Below are 12999 nucleotides of genomic sequence, written 5' to 3'. Positions count from 1 at the left end.
AGGAAACGAGGTCACAGATGCGCCCTGAGCTGAGGTCACTGACAGGAACAAAGGACTGGGAGCCCCTCCCACAACCTCGACATCCTGGGGGTTACCATTGACCAGAAACTCAACTGGACCCAGCCATATAAACACTGGGGCTACAAGAGCCGGTCAGAGGCTGGGAATCCTGCGGAGAGTAACTCACCTCCTGACTACTCCCCCAAAGCCTGTCCACCATCTACAAGGCACAAGTCAGGAGTGGGCTGGAATACTCCCCACTTGCCCTGGATGAGTGCAGCTCCCACAACACTCAAGAAGCTCGGCACCATCCAGGACAAAGCAGCCCGTTTAGAAACACAGAAACTAGGAGGGGTAGGCCATTCGGCCCTTCGAGCCTGCTCCGCCATTCAATATGATCGTGGCTGATCCTCTATCTCAACGCCACTTTCCCGCTTTCTCTCCGTACCCCTTGCTGCCCCTAATGCCCAAAACATTATCAGTTTCTTTCTTGACTATACTCAGTGACCCGGCCTCCACAGCCCCCTGTGGTAGAGAATTCCACAGGTTGACCGCCCTCTGAATGAAGAAATGTTTCCTCTTCTCAGCCATAAATGGACCTGCCCCATATCCTGAGACTGTGGCCCCTGGTTTTAGACCCCCCCCCGCAACCATCCTCCCTGCATCCAGTCTGTCTAAGCCTGTTAGAATTTTATACATTTCAATCAGATCCCCTCTCATTCTTCTAAACTCTAGTGAATACAGACCCAGTCGAACCAATCTCTCCTCAAACGACAATCCTGCCAACCCCAGTACCAGCCTAGGGAACCTTTGCTGCACTCCCTCTATGGCAAGTGTATATCCATTCTTAGGCAGAGAGACCAAAACTGCACGCAATACTCTAAGTGTGGTCTCACCAAGGCCCTATATAACTGCAGTAGGACATCCCTACTTCTGAACTCAAACCCTCTGGCAATGAAGGCCAACGCACCATTTGCCTTCCTCACTGCTTGCTGCATCTGCCTGTCTACTTTCATTGATTGGTATTCAAGGACACCCAGATCCCTTTGTACATCCACATTTCCCAATATATCACCATTTAAATAACACTCTGCCTTTCTGTTTTTCACACCGGAGCGTATAACTTCACATTTATCCACATTATACTGCATCTGCCGTATGTTTGCCCACACACACAACTTGTCCAAATCGCCCTGAAGCCTCCTTGCATCCCTCTCACAACCCCACCCAGTTTTGTGTCATCAGCAAACTTGGAAATATTGCATTTGGTTCCCTCATCCAAGTCTTTTATATATATGGTGAATAGCTGGGGTCCAAGCACTGATCCCTGCGCTACCCCACTAGTCACCACCTGCCATCCAGAAAAAGACCCATTTATTCCCACTCTCTGTTTCCAGTCTGTCAACCAATTCTCAATCCATGCCAGTATATCACCCCTGACCCCATGTGCTCTAATTTTGCCCACTAGCCTCTTATGTGGGACCTTCTTGAAATCCAAATACACCACATCCACTGGTTCTCCTTTATCTATTCTACTAGTTACACCCTCAAAAAAACTCCAGTAGATTAGTTAAGCATTGATTGGCACCCCATCCACAAACATTCATTCCCTCCACTACCGACGCACAGTAGCAGCAGTGTGTGTACCATCTACAAGATGCACTGCAGCAACTCACCAAGGCTCCTTAGGCAGCACCTTCCAAACCCACGACCTCTACCATCTAGAAGGACGAGGGCAGCAGACACATGGGGAACACCACCACCTGGAAGTTCCCCTCCGAGCCCCTCACCATCCCGACTTGGAAATATATCGGCCGTTCCTTCACTGTCGCTGGGTCCAAATCCTGGAACTCCCTCCCTAACAGCACGGTGGGTGTACCTAAACAACAGGGACTGCAGCGGTTCAAGAAGGCAGCTCACCACCACCTTCTCAAGGGGCAATTAGGGATGGGCAATAAATGCCAGACTAGCCAGTGACACCCACATCCCATAAATGAATTTTTAAACTCCTTACCCCAACCCCCTCCCACACCCCCAATCCCCCTTCACTCCATCGCCTTCCCCACAGCCAACATCCTCCCCAGCCCCCAATCACACTCAAAACCCTCCCCACCCAACCTCACCCCAACACCCTCCCCATCGCCCAATCTCACCTCAACCCCAGCTTCACCCTAACCCTCTCCCCTTACCCCCAACATCACCGCATTTCCCCTCCACCAACCCCAACCTCACCCCAACCCCCTCCCCCACCCAACCCCCTCCCTCACCCCCACCCCTACCTCACCCATAACCCCCCTCACCCCAATTCCTCCATCCCCAAACTCAACCCAACTCGTTCCCCCCCCAACCTCAACCTCAAACCCCTCCCCATCCCCAACTTCACACCAACCTACTCGGCCTCCCTAACCTCACCCCAAACCCCTCTGCCCTCCCCTAACCCCCTCACCTCAACCTCACCCCACCCTCAACCCCCCCACCCCCAAACTGACCATCCCCTCTCTCCCCAAACCCTTCCCCAATCACAACCCATCACCGACCCCTCCCAACCCTCAAACTCACCCCAACCCCCTCCCTCAACCTCCCTCCTTGTCCACCCCAACCCCTCCCTCCAACCTCACCCCTCTCTCTACGCCAACCCCCTCCTGACCCCAACCCCCTCAGCCTCACCCCACTCAAACCCCCTCCATCACCCGAACCCCCATCCCACTCTCCTACACCTTCCCCAATCCAATCCCACCCCCCCCTCCACCCCCAGCTCCAACCACACCCCTCCCCCACCCTAACACCACCCCCCTGCTCCCCACTCCATTTCCCTCCCCCATTTCAGCCCCTTCCCCATTCCAAACACATTGCTCAACCCTACCTCACCCCCCCCACCCACCCCTCCCCAACCATCAACAACCATCCACAACCTCACCCCGATCTCGGACCCGGTCAGTGTCAGTGACACCGGTCAGTATCCCAGACCCTGGTTAGTTTCTGGGTACCTGCCTGTGACTCAGTCCAGGCATTACACATACAATTTCTCCTGGGAAAAAAGACTTCTAGTTGTTGAGAATCAGTCAGTCACTATCAGACTGAGACCCGCAGCCCCCAGCTCTCCCAGCCTTGTTTCTACCAGTTGCCTGATATGAGTCAAGGTCTCTTCTCCACGATACGAAGGCTCGCTGGGCCTGAGGGAATCAGACAATGATAGAAGCTTCTAGAATCTATGGTGGTAGTGTCACTGGGCACTCAGCCAGCAATTCAGCAATGTCACCATTCGGCAAGATCAGGTTATGTGCACCCTCAGGACTTTCAGTGGGGAGAGGCCTGTAATACCGCCTATGGTCATCCATTGGGGCCTGTGGTTCGGACCGTAGTTGCCCACGGGGCCTGAGATTCAGCCTCAAGCCCACGGGGCCTGTGATTCAGGTGCTCAGACACAGGGCCTGCGATTCATGCTCTCGCCCGCAGGGCCTGCGATTCAGGCTCTTGGACACAGGGCCTGTGATTCAGGCTCTCGCTTGTGGGGCCTGCGATTCAGGCTGTCATCCCCAAGGCCTGCAATTCGGCCTCTCACCCGCGTGGCCTGCAATTCAGGCTCTTGCCTGAGCATCCCCAATTTTAATCATTCCAATTGGCGGCTGTGCCTTCAGCTGCCTGGGGCCCTAAGCTCTTGGACTCCCCTCCCTAAACCTCTCCACCACACCCCCCTCTCTCTCTCTCTATCTCTCTTTCTCTTCCTTTAATGCTCCTTTAAAGCTTCACCTTTCCTAAAAGCTCCTTACGTGGCTCAGTGTCATATTTTATGAGCTAACACTCCGTGAAGCTCTTTATGACGGTTTTACCCTGTTAAAGGCACTACGCAAATGCAAGCCGTTGTTTGACGACAGCCTTTTGGAAGCCGGGAGCCTCACTGGAGGGATTCAAACATTGAGTTCCAGGAAAGACGGGCACAGATTTTCGAGGCGCCGACATGTTACCGGCAGAATTGATAAAGAGGTGGACGCAGTATCCTTGGATTTCCAGAAGGCTTTTGATAAAGTTCCCCCACAGGAGGTTGGTTAGCAAAATAAAAGCACGTGGGATAGGAGGTAATATACTGGCATGGGTTAAGGGTTGGTTAACAGGCAGAAGGCAGAGAGGAGGAATAAATGGATCCTTCTTGGATTGGCAGGGCTGTGACTAGTGGGGTACCGCAAGGATCAGTACTTGGGCCCCAGCTCTACACAATATATATCAATGGGCAGCAAATGTGATAGTTTGACCCAAAGCTCGGTGGGAATATGTGTTGTGAGGAAGATGCAAAGCGGCCTCAGGAGAATTTGGCCTGACTTAGTGAGCGGGCAAGAACGCGGCAGATGGAATATAATGTGGAAAAACGTGAGGTCATTCACCTTGGAAGGAGGAAGAGATGTGCAGAGCATTTCCTAAATGGTGAGAGATTGGAAAGTGGGGATGTCCAAAGGGACCTGGGTGTCCTTGTCCATAAGTCACTGAAGGCTGACATGCAGATGCAGCAAGCTATTAGGAAGGCTAAGGGGATGTTAGCCTTTATCTGAAGTGGGTTTGAGCACAGGAGTAGTGAAGTCTTGCTTCAATTGTATAGAAGCTTGGTTAGACCACACCTGGAGCACCGTGTGCAGTTTTGGTCCCCTTACCTCAGAAAGGATATTATTGCCAGAGAGGGAGAGCAACAAAGGGTCACCAGACTTGTTCCGGGGATGGCGGGACTGTCTTATGAAGAGAGATCGGGCAAACAGAGCCTGTATTCTCTAGACAATTGAAGAATGAGAGGTGATCTCATTGAAACCTACAAAATACCTAAAGGGATAGACAGAGCAGATGCAGGTAAGATGTCTCCCCTGGTTGGGGAGTCTAGAACCAGAGGATGCAATTTCAAAATAAGGGGGAAGCCACTTAGGACTGTCCTGAAGCTATTAATGTATTTTGGAAAATATTTTTCTTTTAAAATAGAGGTTTAGTCTGTGGGTGTGTCTTAATTGGATTAAAGCCAGCTTGTCTGGGTGCTTTGATAGGTACTAGTTTTGATATGTGAGAGAGATAGTGTGCATTTGCATTTTTTGAATGGAGCATTAAAGGAAGTTTTGCCCTGTGGGCTAGGACAAGGTGGGGAGGGGACATCGGAGAGGCAGCTGATTCGATTGCCTCAATCTTAGTGACCAGGAAGTCCACGCAAACACCCGGTTCATACGAATTAGGAGCAGGAATAGGCCACTCGGCCCCTCGAGCCTGCCCCGCCATTCGATAGCATCCGGGGCTGACCTGACTGTAACCTCAACCCCACATTCCCGCCTACTCCTCCCAACCCCCCCAATAACCTTTCACGCCCCCCCCACCCTTGCTTATCAAGAATCTATCTTCCTCTCCCTCCATGAGCTCCTCACACTGTTCGTTGGCGATGAGGGTGGTGGGTGGGGGATTAGACCATAAGACATAGGAGCAGAAATTAGGCCATTCGGCCCATCGAGTCTGCCCCGCCATTCAATCATGGCTGATAAGTTTCTCAACCCCAATCTCCCGCCTTCTCCCCGTAACCTTTGACCCCCCTTACCAATCCAGAACCTATCTCACTCGGTCTTAAATACACTCAATGACCTGGCCTCCACAGCCTTCTGTGGCAATGAATTCCATAGGTTCACCACCCTCTCTGGCTAAAGAAGTTTCTCCTCATCTCTGTAAGGTGTGGAGGGGAGGGGGTGGACGAGGGGAAAAGGGCATGAGAAGGTGCTAGAGGAAAGAAGCCCAGGTTACCTATGAATCCCAGGGTGACCCCCAGGGCAGGTGAGCAGGCTTAGCAGGTGTGGGTTGCACCCCATCCATGTCCAGCCTGACCCTGGGTCGGTGGGGGGGGGTCGATGGCCAAACCAGCCGTCCGCCATATTTGTTCAGGCCTGTCTCCCATGGACGTAAGGGGGTGCAGACGACTTGGGGGAAGAGAAAGGGCAACGGTTCTGTTGGGGATGAGGGCATCAAAGGTGGAGGCAAGGGCGGGATCGAGCGGATCAGAAACGTTGTGGTGAACGGAGGGGGTCAAAGGTTGGCAGTTGGGACTTTGACAGTGCGGTTGGCTGAATTTGAGGGATGGTTTTCTTCCCCCCCCCTCCCCACCCCCAGGGAGGGGATACAGAAGGAGCATGGAAGATGGATGTGGGCGGAGAGCAATACGAGGGAAGTGCTCAGAGATGGCCTCATCTGACTGATGCAATGGGACTCCCGAGACGGCGTGAGGTGGTGTATCCGCGAAGGTGGGTTGTTGTGGGGGTGGCGGGGGAGAGCGTTTATGTGGAGGGAGGATAAGAGGGCAGTAAACTCAAGCGAGGGAACGTGGTGAATTGAGGTGGAGGTTGAGGAAAAGAAGCTGTTCATTGCCAAGGCTGAGGGAGGTAAATAGTGAGGGTATCTCGATGCAATACCTGGGTGGGCGATAGAGGAGCAGGTCTTTAAATGGTAATTGAGAGGGGACAGGCCAAGGTATGATTTGGTGGTAAGAGCCGCAGCATCATTCTGAAGGCCTTGCTGCAGCAATTCTTGGAGTGTACCGCCAAACTGGGTGGCACTGATTGAGGGAGAGAAAGAGAGAGCTAGAAAGTGGGACAGAGAAGGGAAAGCGAGCGGCCTTGTGGGTGACCGCAGCCTGAACCGCAGGCCCCGCAGGTGACCACAGCCTGAACCGCAGGCCCCGCGGGTGACCACAGCCTGAACCGCAGGCCCCGCGGGTGACCACAGCCTGAACCGCAGGCCCTGCAGGTGACCACAGCCTGAACCGCAGGCCCTGTGGGTGACCACAGCCTGAACCACAGGCCCCGCCGGTGACCACAGCCTGAATCACAGGCCCTGCGGGTGACCACAGCCTGAACCACAGGTCCCGCGGGTGACCACAGCCTGAATCACAGGCCCCACAGGTGACCACAGCCTGAATCACAGGCCCCACAGTTGACCACTGCCTAAACCACAGGCCCCGCAGGTGACCACAGCCTGAATCACAGGCCCCCACAGTTGACCACAGCCTAAACCACAGGCCCCAGAGGTGACCACAGCCTGAGCAACAGGCCCCATGGGCAACCACAGCCTGAATCGCAGGCACAGATTTCTCTCACTGAGGGAGAGAGGGACAGTGAGGACCTGTCCCTCACTTGGGGGTTGGAGGGAGGTTGGGAGGGTGAAAGCTAGTCCCTCACTGGGGAGGGAGGGAGACTGAAGGCCTGTCCTCACTGGGGGAGAGAGGGAGTGAGAATGACGTCCTGTTTCCCATTGGAGGAGGGAGAGACTGTGAGGGCCTGACTCTCACTGAGGGAGGGAGAGTGAGGGTCTGTTCCTCACTGAGGGAGGGAAAGTGATGGCCCAACTCACTGAGGGAGGGAGGGAGAGTGAGGGTCTCTTACTGAGGGAGAGTGAGGGCCTGTCTCACTGAGGGATAGAGGGAGAGTGAGGGCCTGTCTCACTGAGGGGGGGAGGGAGAGTGAGGGCCTGTCTCACTGAGGGAGAGTGAGGGTCTCTCACTGAGGGAGAATGAGGGCCTGTCTCACTGAGGGACAGAGGGAGAGTGAGGGCCTGTCTCACTGAGGGAGGGAGAGTGAGGGTCTCTCACTGAGGGAGAATGAGGGCCTGTCTCACTGAGGAAGGGTGAGGGTCTCTCACTGAGGGAGAATGAGGGCCTGTCTCACTGAGGGATAGAGGGAGTGAGGGCCTGTTCCTCACTGAGGGAGGGAGAATGAGGGCCTGTCCCTCACTGGGGGAGCCAGGAGTATAATGGCCTCTCCCTTATTGCGGCCTATCAGTGGGCCCTGCAGCCTACCACCGGCTTCTTCACTGTAGCCCAAGGATGTGATTGTGAAATGGGCAGAATGAATGAAGCTGGACGAGGACCCAGGCCTTAGGCCTGCTCTTGTGTGCCTGGTGCTTCGAGCCCCACTGCAGAGACTTGAACCTTTAATTGAGGCCAGTACCGAGGGAGTGCGGCACTGTCAGACGTGTCATCTCTTGGATGAGGCATTAAAACAAGGACCCCGTCCACCCTCTCAGCTGGACGTAAGAGATCCCCTGGCCTCTATTCGATGAGAAACAGGAAGGTTTCCCTGTGGTTGTGGAGCTAATATTTATTCTTCAACCAACATCATCAAAACTAAATTATCTGAACACTATCAGTTTTTTAAAATTAATTCTTGGGATGTATGTCTCTGGCTAGGCCCAGCATTTATTGCCCATCCCTAATTGCCCCTTGAGAAGGTGGGGGTGAGCCGCCTTCTTGAGCTGCTGCAGTCCCTGTGGTGTAGGTACACCCACTGTGCTGTTAGGGAGGGAGTTCCAGGATTTTGACTCAGCGACAGTGAAGGAACGGCCGATATATTTCCAAGTCAGGATGGCGAGTGGCTCGGAGGGGAACTTCCAGGTGGTAGTGTTCCCCATGTGTCTGCTGCCCTTGTCCTTCTAGTGGCTGTGGGTTTGGAAGGTGCTGTCGAAGGAGCCTTGGTGAGTTGCTGCAGTGCATCTTGTAGATGGTACACACACTGCTGCTACTGTGCGTCGGTGGTGGAGGGAGTGAATGTTTGTGGATGGGGTGCCGATCAAGCGGGGCTGCTTTGTCCTGGATGGTGTCGAGCTTCTTGAGTGTTGTGGGAGCTGCACTCATCCAGGCAAGTGGAGAATATTCTAAGACACTCCTGGCTTGTGCCTTGTAGATGGTGGACAGGCTTTGGGGAGTCAGGAGGTGAGTTACTCTCCGCAGGATTCCCAGCCTCTGACCTGCTCTTGTAGTCACAGTATTTATATGGCTGGTCCAGTTCAGTTTCTGGTCAATGGTAACCCCCCAGGATGTTACTAGTTGGGAATTCAGTGATGGTGATGCCATTGAACATCAAGGGGCAAATGGATAGATATTGCCTGACACTTGTGTGGCGTGAATGTTACTTGCCACTTGTCAGCCCAAGCCTGGATATTGCCCAGGTCTTGCTGCATTTGGACATGGACTGCTTCAGTATCTGAGGAGTCGTGAATGGTGCTGAACATTGTGCAACCATCAGCGAACATCCCCACTTCTGACCTTATGATGGAAGGAAGGTCATTGGTGAAGCAGATGAAGATGGTTGGGCCGAGGACACTACCCTGAGGAACTCCTGCAGTGATGTCCTGGAGTTGAGATGACTGACCTCCAACAACCACAACCATCTTCCTTTGTGCTGGGTATGACTCCAACCAGCGGAGAGTTTCCCCCCTGATTCCCATTGACTCCAGTTTTGCTCGGGCTCCTTGTTGCCACACTCGGTCAAATGCTGCCTCGATGTCAAGGGCAGTCACTCTCACCTCACCTCGGGAGTTCAGCTCTTTTGTCCATGTTTGAACCAAGGCTGTAATGAGGTCAGGAGCTGAGTGGCCCTGGCAGAACCCAAACTGGGCGTCAGTGAGCAGGTTATTGCTAAGCAAGTGCCGCTTGATAACACTGAAGATGACCCCTTCCAGCACTTTACTGATGATAGAGACTAGACCGATGGGGCGGTAATTGGCCGGGTTGGATTTGTCCTGCTTTTTGTGTATAGGACATACCTGGGCAGTATTCCACATAGGCGGTTAGATGTCAGTGTTGTAACTGCACTGGAACAGCTTGGCTAGAGGCACGGCAAGTTCTGGAGCACAAGTCTTCAGTACTATTGCCGGAATATTGTCAGGGCCCAGAGCCTTTGCAGTACCCAGTGCCTTCAGCTGTTTCTTGATATCATGTAGAGTGAATCGAATTGGCTGAAGACTGGCATCTGTGATGCTGGGGACCTCCGGAGGAGGCTGAGATGGATCATCCATTGTTGCAAATTCTTCAGCCTTACCTTTTGCACTGATGTGCTGATCACTGAGGATGGGGGTGTTTATGGAGCCTCCTCCTCCAGTGAGTTGTTTAGTTGTCCACCACCATTCATGACTGGATGTGGCAGGGCCAGATTCTGATCCATTGATTGTGGAATTGCTTAGCTCTGTCTATCACTTGCTGCTCATGCTGTTTGGCATGTATGTATGTAGTCCTGTGTTATAGCTTCACCAGGTTGACACCTCATTTTTAGGTATGTCTGGTGCTGCTCCTGGCATACCCTCCTGGCATGAACCAGGGTTGATCCCCTGGCTTGATGGTAATGGTAGAGTGGGGGATATGCTGGGCCATGAGGTTACAGATTGTGTTTGAGTACAATTCTGCTGCTGCTGATGGCCCACAGCGCCTCATGGATGCCCAGTCTTGAGTTGCTAGATCTGTTTGAAACCTATCCCATTTAGCACAGTGATAGTGCCACACAACACGATGGAGGGTATCCTCAATGTGAAGGTGGGACTTTGTCTCTACAATGAATGTGCGGTGGTCACTCCTACCGATCCTGTCATGGACAGATGCATCTGCGGCAGGCAAGTTGGTGAGGATCAGATCAAGTATGTTTTTCCCTCTTGTTGGTTCCCTCACCACCTGCCGCAGACCCAATCTAGCAACTATGTCCTTTAGGACTCAGGCCACTCTTGGTGATGGACATTGAAGTCCCCCCACCCAGAGTACATTCTGTTCCCTTTGCCACCCTCAGTGCTTCCTCCAAGTGCTGTTCAACATGGAGGAGCACTGATTCCTCAGCTGAGGGAGGGCGGGACGTGGTCATCAGCAGAAGGTTTCCTTGCCCATGATTGACCTGATGCCATGAGACTTCATGGGGTCCAGAGTCGATGTTGAGGACTCCCAGGGCAACTCCCTCCCGACTGTATACCACTGCGCCGCCACCTCTGCTGGGCCTGTCCTGCTGGTGGGACAGGACATACCCAGGGCTGGCGATGGGGGTATCTGGGACATTGCCTGTAAGGTATGATTCTGTGGGGATGACTATGTCAGGCTTGACTGGTCTGTGAGGCAGCTCTCCCAATTTTGGCACAAGCCCCCAGATATTAGTAAGGGTCAACAGGGCTGAATTTGTTGTTCTGTACTTTTTGTGGATTGATACAGCTCGGTTTGCTTAACCCTTTCAGCGCGCAGTCAACCACATTACTGTGGGTCTGGAGATCTTACCTTAAAGGAAGGACGTTAGTGAACCAGAGAAGTTCTTACAACAATCGACAATGCTTTCATGGTCATCATTAGACTTTTAATTCCAGATTGTTATTGAATTCAAATTCCACCATCTACCATGGTAGGATTCGAACCCGGGTCCCCAGATCATTTACTTCCTTTACTTCCTCTCTCCTCACCGTCCAAGGGCCCAAACACTCCTTTCAAGTGAAGCAGCATTTCACTTGCACTTCCCTCAATTTAGTCTACTGCATTCGCTGCTCCCAATGCGGTTTCCTCTACATTGGAGAGACCAAACGCAGACTGGGTGACCGCTTTGCAGAACACCTTCGGGTCTGTCCGCAAGCATTAGCCAGACCTCCCTGTCGCTTGTCATTTCAACACACCACCCTGCTCTCTTGCCCACATGTCTGTCCTTGGCTTGCTGCATTGTTCCAGTGAAGCCCAACGCAAACTGGAGGAACAGCACCTCATCTTCCGACTCGGCACTTTACAGCCTTCCGGACTGAGTTCAACAATTTTAGATCATGAACTCTCTCCTCCATCCCCACACCCTTTCCGATCCCCCTTTTTTTCCCCAATAATTTATATAGATTTTTCTTTTCCCACCTATTTCCATTATTTTTAAATGTATTTCCATCCATTGTTTTATCTCCACCTTTTAGCCTTTTTCGATTCCTTCACCCCACCCCCACTAGGGCTATCTGTACCTTGCTTGTCCTGCTTTCTACCCTCAACACCATCAACACCTCTTTGTCCTTTTGTCTGTGACATCTTTTGGTTATCTCCACCTATCACTGGCCCTCTATCCAGCTCTACCTGTCCCACCCCCCCTCTTAAACCAGCTTATATTTCACCTCTCTTCTATTTTTCCTTCGTTCTGTTGAAGAGTCATTCGGACTCTGTATTCCTCTCCGCAGATGCTGCCGGACCTGCTGAGTTTTTCCAGGTGTTTTTATTTTTGTTTTGGATTTCCAGCATCCGCAGTTTTTGTTGCTTTTACCCTCAGAGCATTACCCTGGATTACTCGTCCAGCGGCTATGCCACCGATTTCCCCTTTGGCGGACCAACTCACACTTATCTAGATTAACATATCATTCGGCATTTTGGACCTTGACAGCATCATTTATTCTGTCACAATCCCTCCACGGCATTAATGGCGCCGTCCTCGATTTGACGCCAGCCCCAGATTTTGCAGCACCTACAGCCTCGATCTTGTGAATCGAATTGGCTGAAATCTATCCCATTTAGCTCGGTGGTGGTGCCACCCAACACGGTGGAGGGTATCCTCAGTGTGGAGACGGGACTTTGTCTCCGCAAGGACTTGTGTGGTGGTCACTCCTCCCGATGGATGATGGTGTCTGCGTTGGGCAGGTTGGCGAGGATGAGGTCAAGTCTGTTTCTCCCTCCTGCTGGCTCCCTCGCCGCCTGCCGCAGACCCAGCCTAGCAGCTGTAGGACCCAGCGGTGCTGCCGGGCTGCTCTTGGTGACGGGCGTCTTGCCTCTTGTGACGCTGGGCACCCCAGGAGGAGGCCGAGATGGATCAGCACCCCCTCCTCCCCCTCTCTTCTCCCGCCAACCCACTCGGCACTCTTGGCCGAAAATGCTTCCGCTAGGCGTTCTGGGTTCCTTGGGGTTGAGGGGGGAGGTGGTGGGGGGTGAGAGTGCTCGTGGGGCTTTCTCCCCCTGCTCGTTCTTCCTCTGTGCACTGCCAATCGTCACAGGACGTGGCAATTGAGGTAAACCAGGGCCTGGGAACTGGAGCCTAAAAGCCATGGAGTTAACCGACTCTAATCCTCGAATGGGCCCCCCCCAGACCTGCTCTTTTTAGTTCTTTTGTCCTTCCTTTGTTTCCCTGGGCTTTTAGCCTGCGATGGTTACATTCTTTTCATTCCTGGCTGATTGACGGACCACTCGAGATCTCGGTGGGGGTCGGGGGGGGAGAGCTTGCAGTGAGATGTGAGGGGCAG

This window comes from Cetorhinus maximus, chromosome 36, assembly GCF_964194155.1.
Source record: "Cetorhinus maximus chromosome 36, sCetMax3.hap1.1, whole genome shotgun sequence".
NCBI lineage: Eukaryota > Metazoa > Chordata > Chondrichthyes > Lamniformes > Cetorhinidae > Cetorhinus > Cetorhinus maximus.
Note: the sequence above shows the minus strand (reverse complement) of the source record.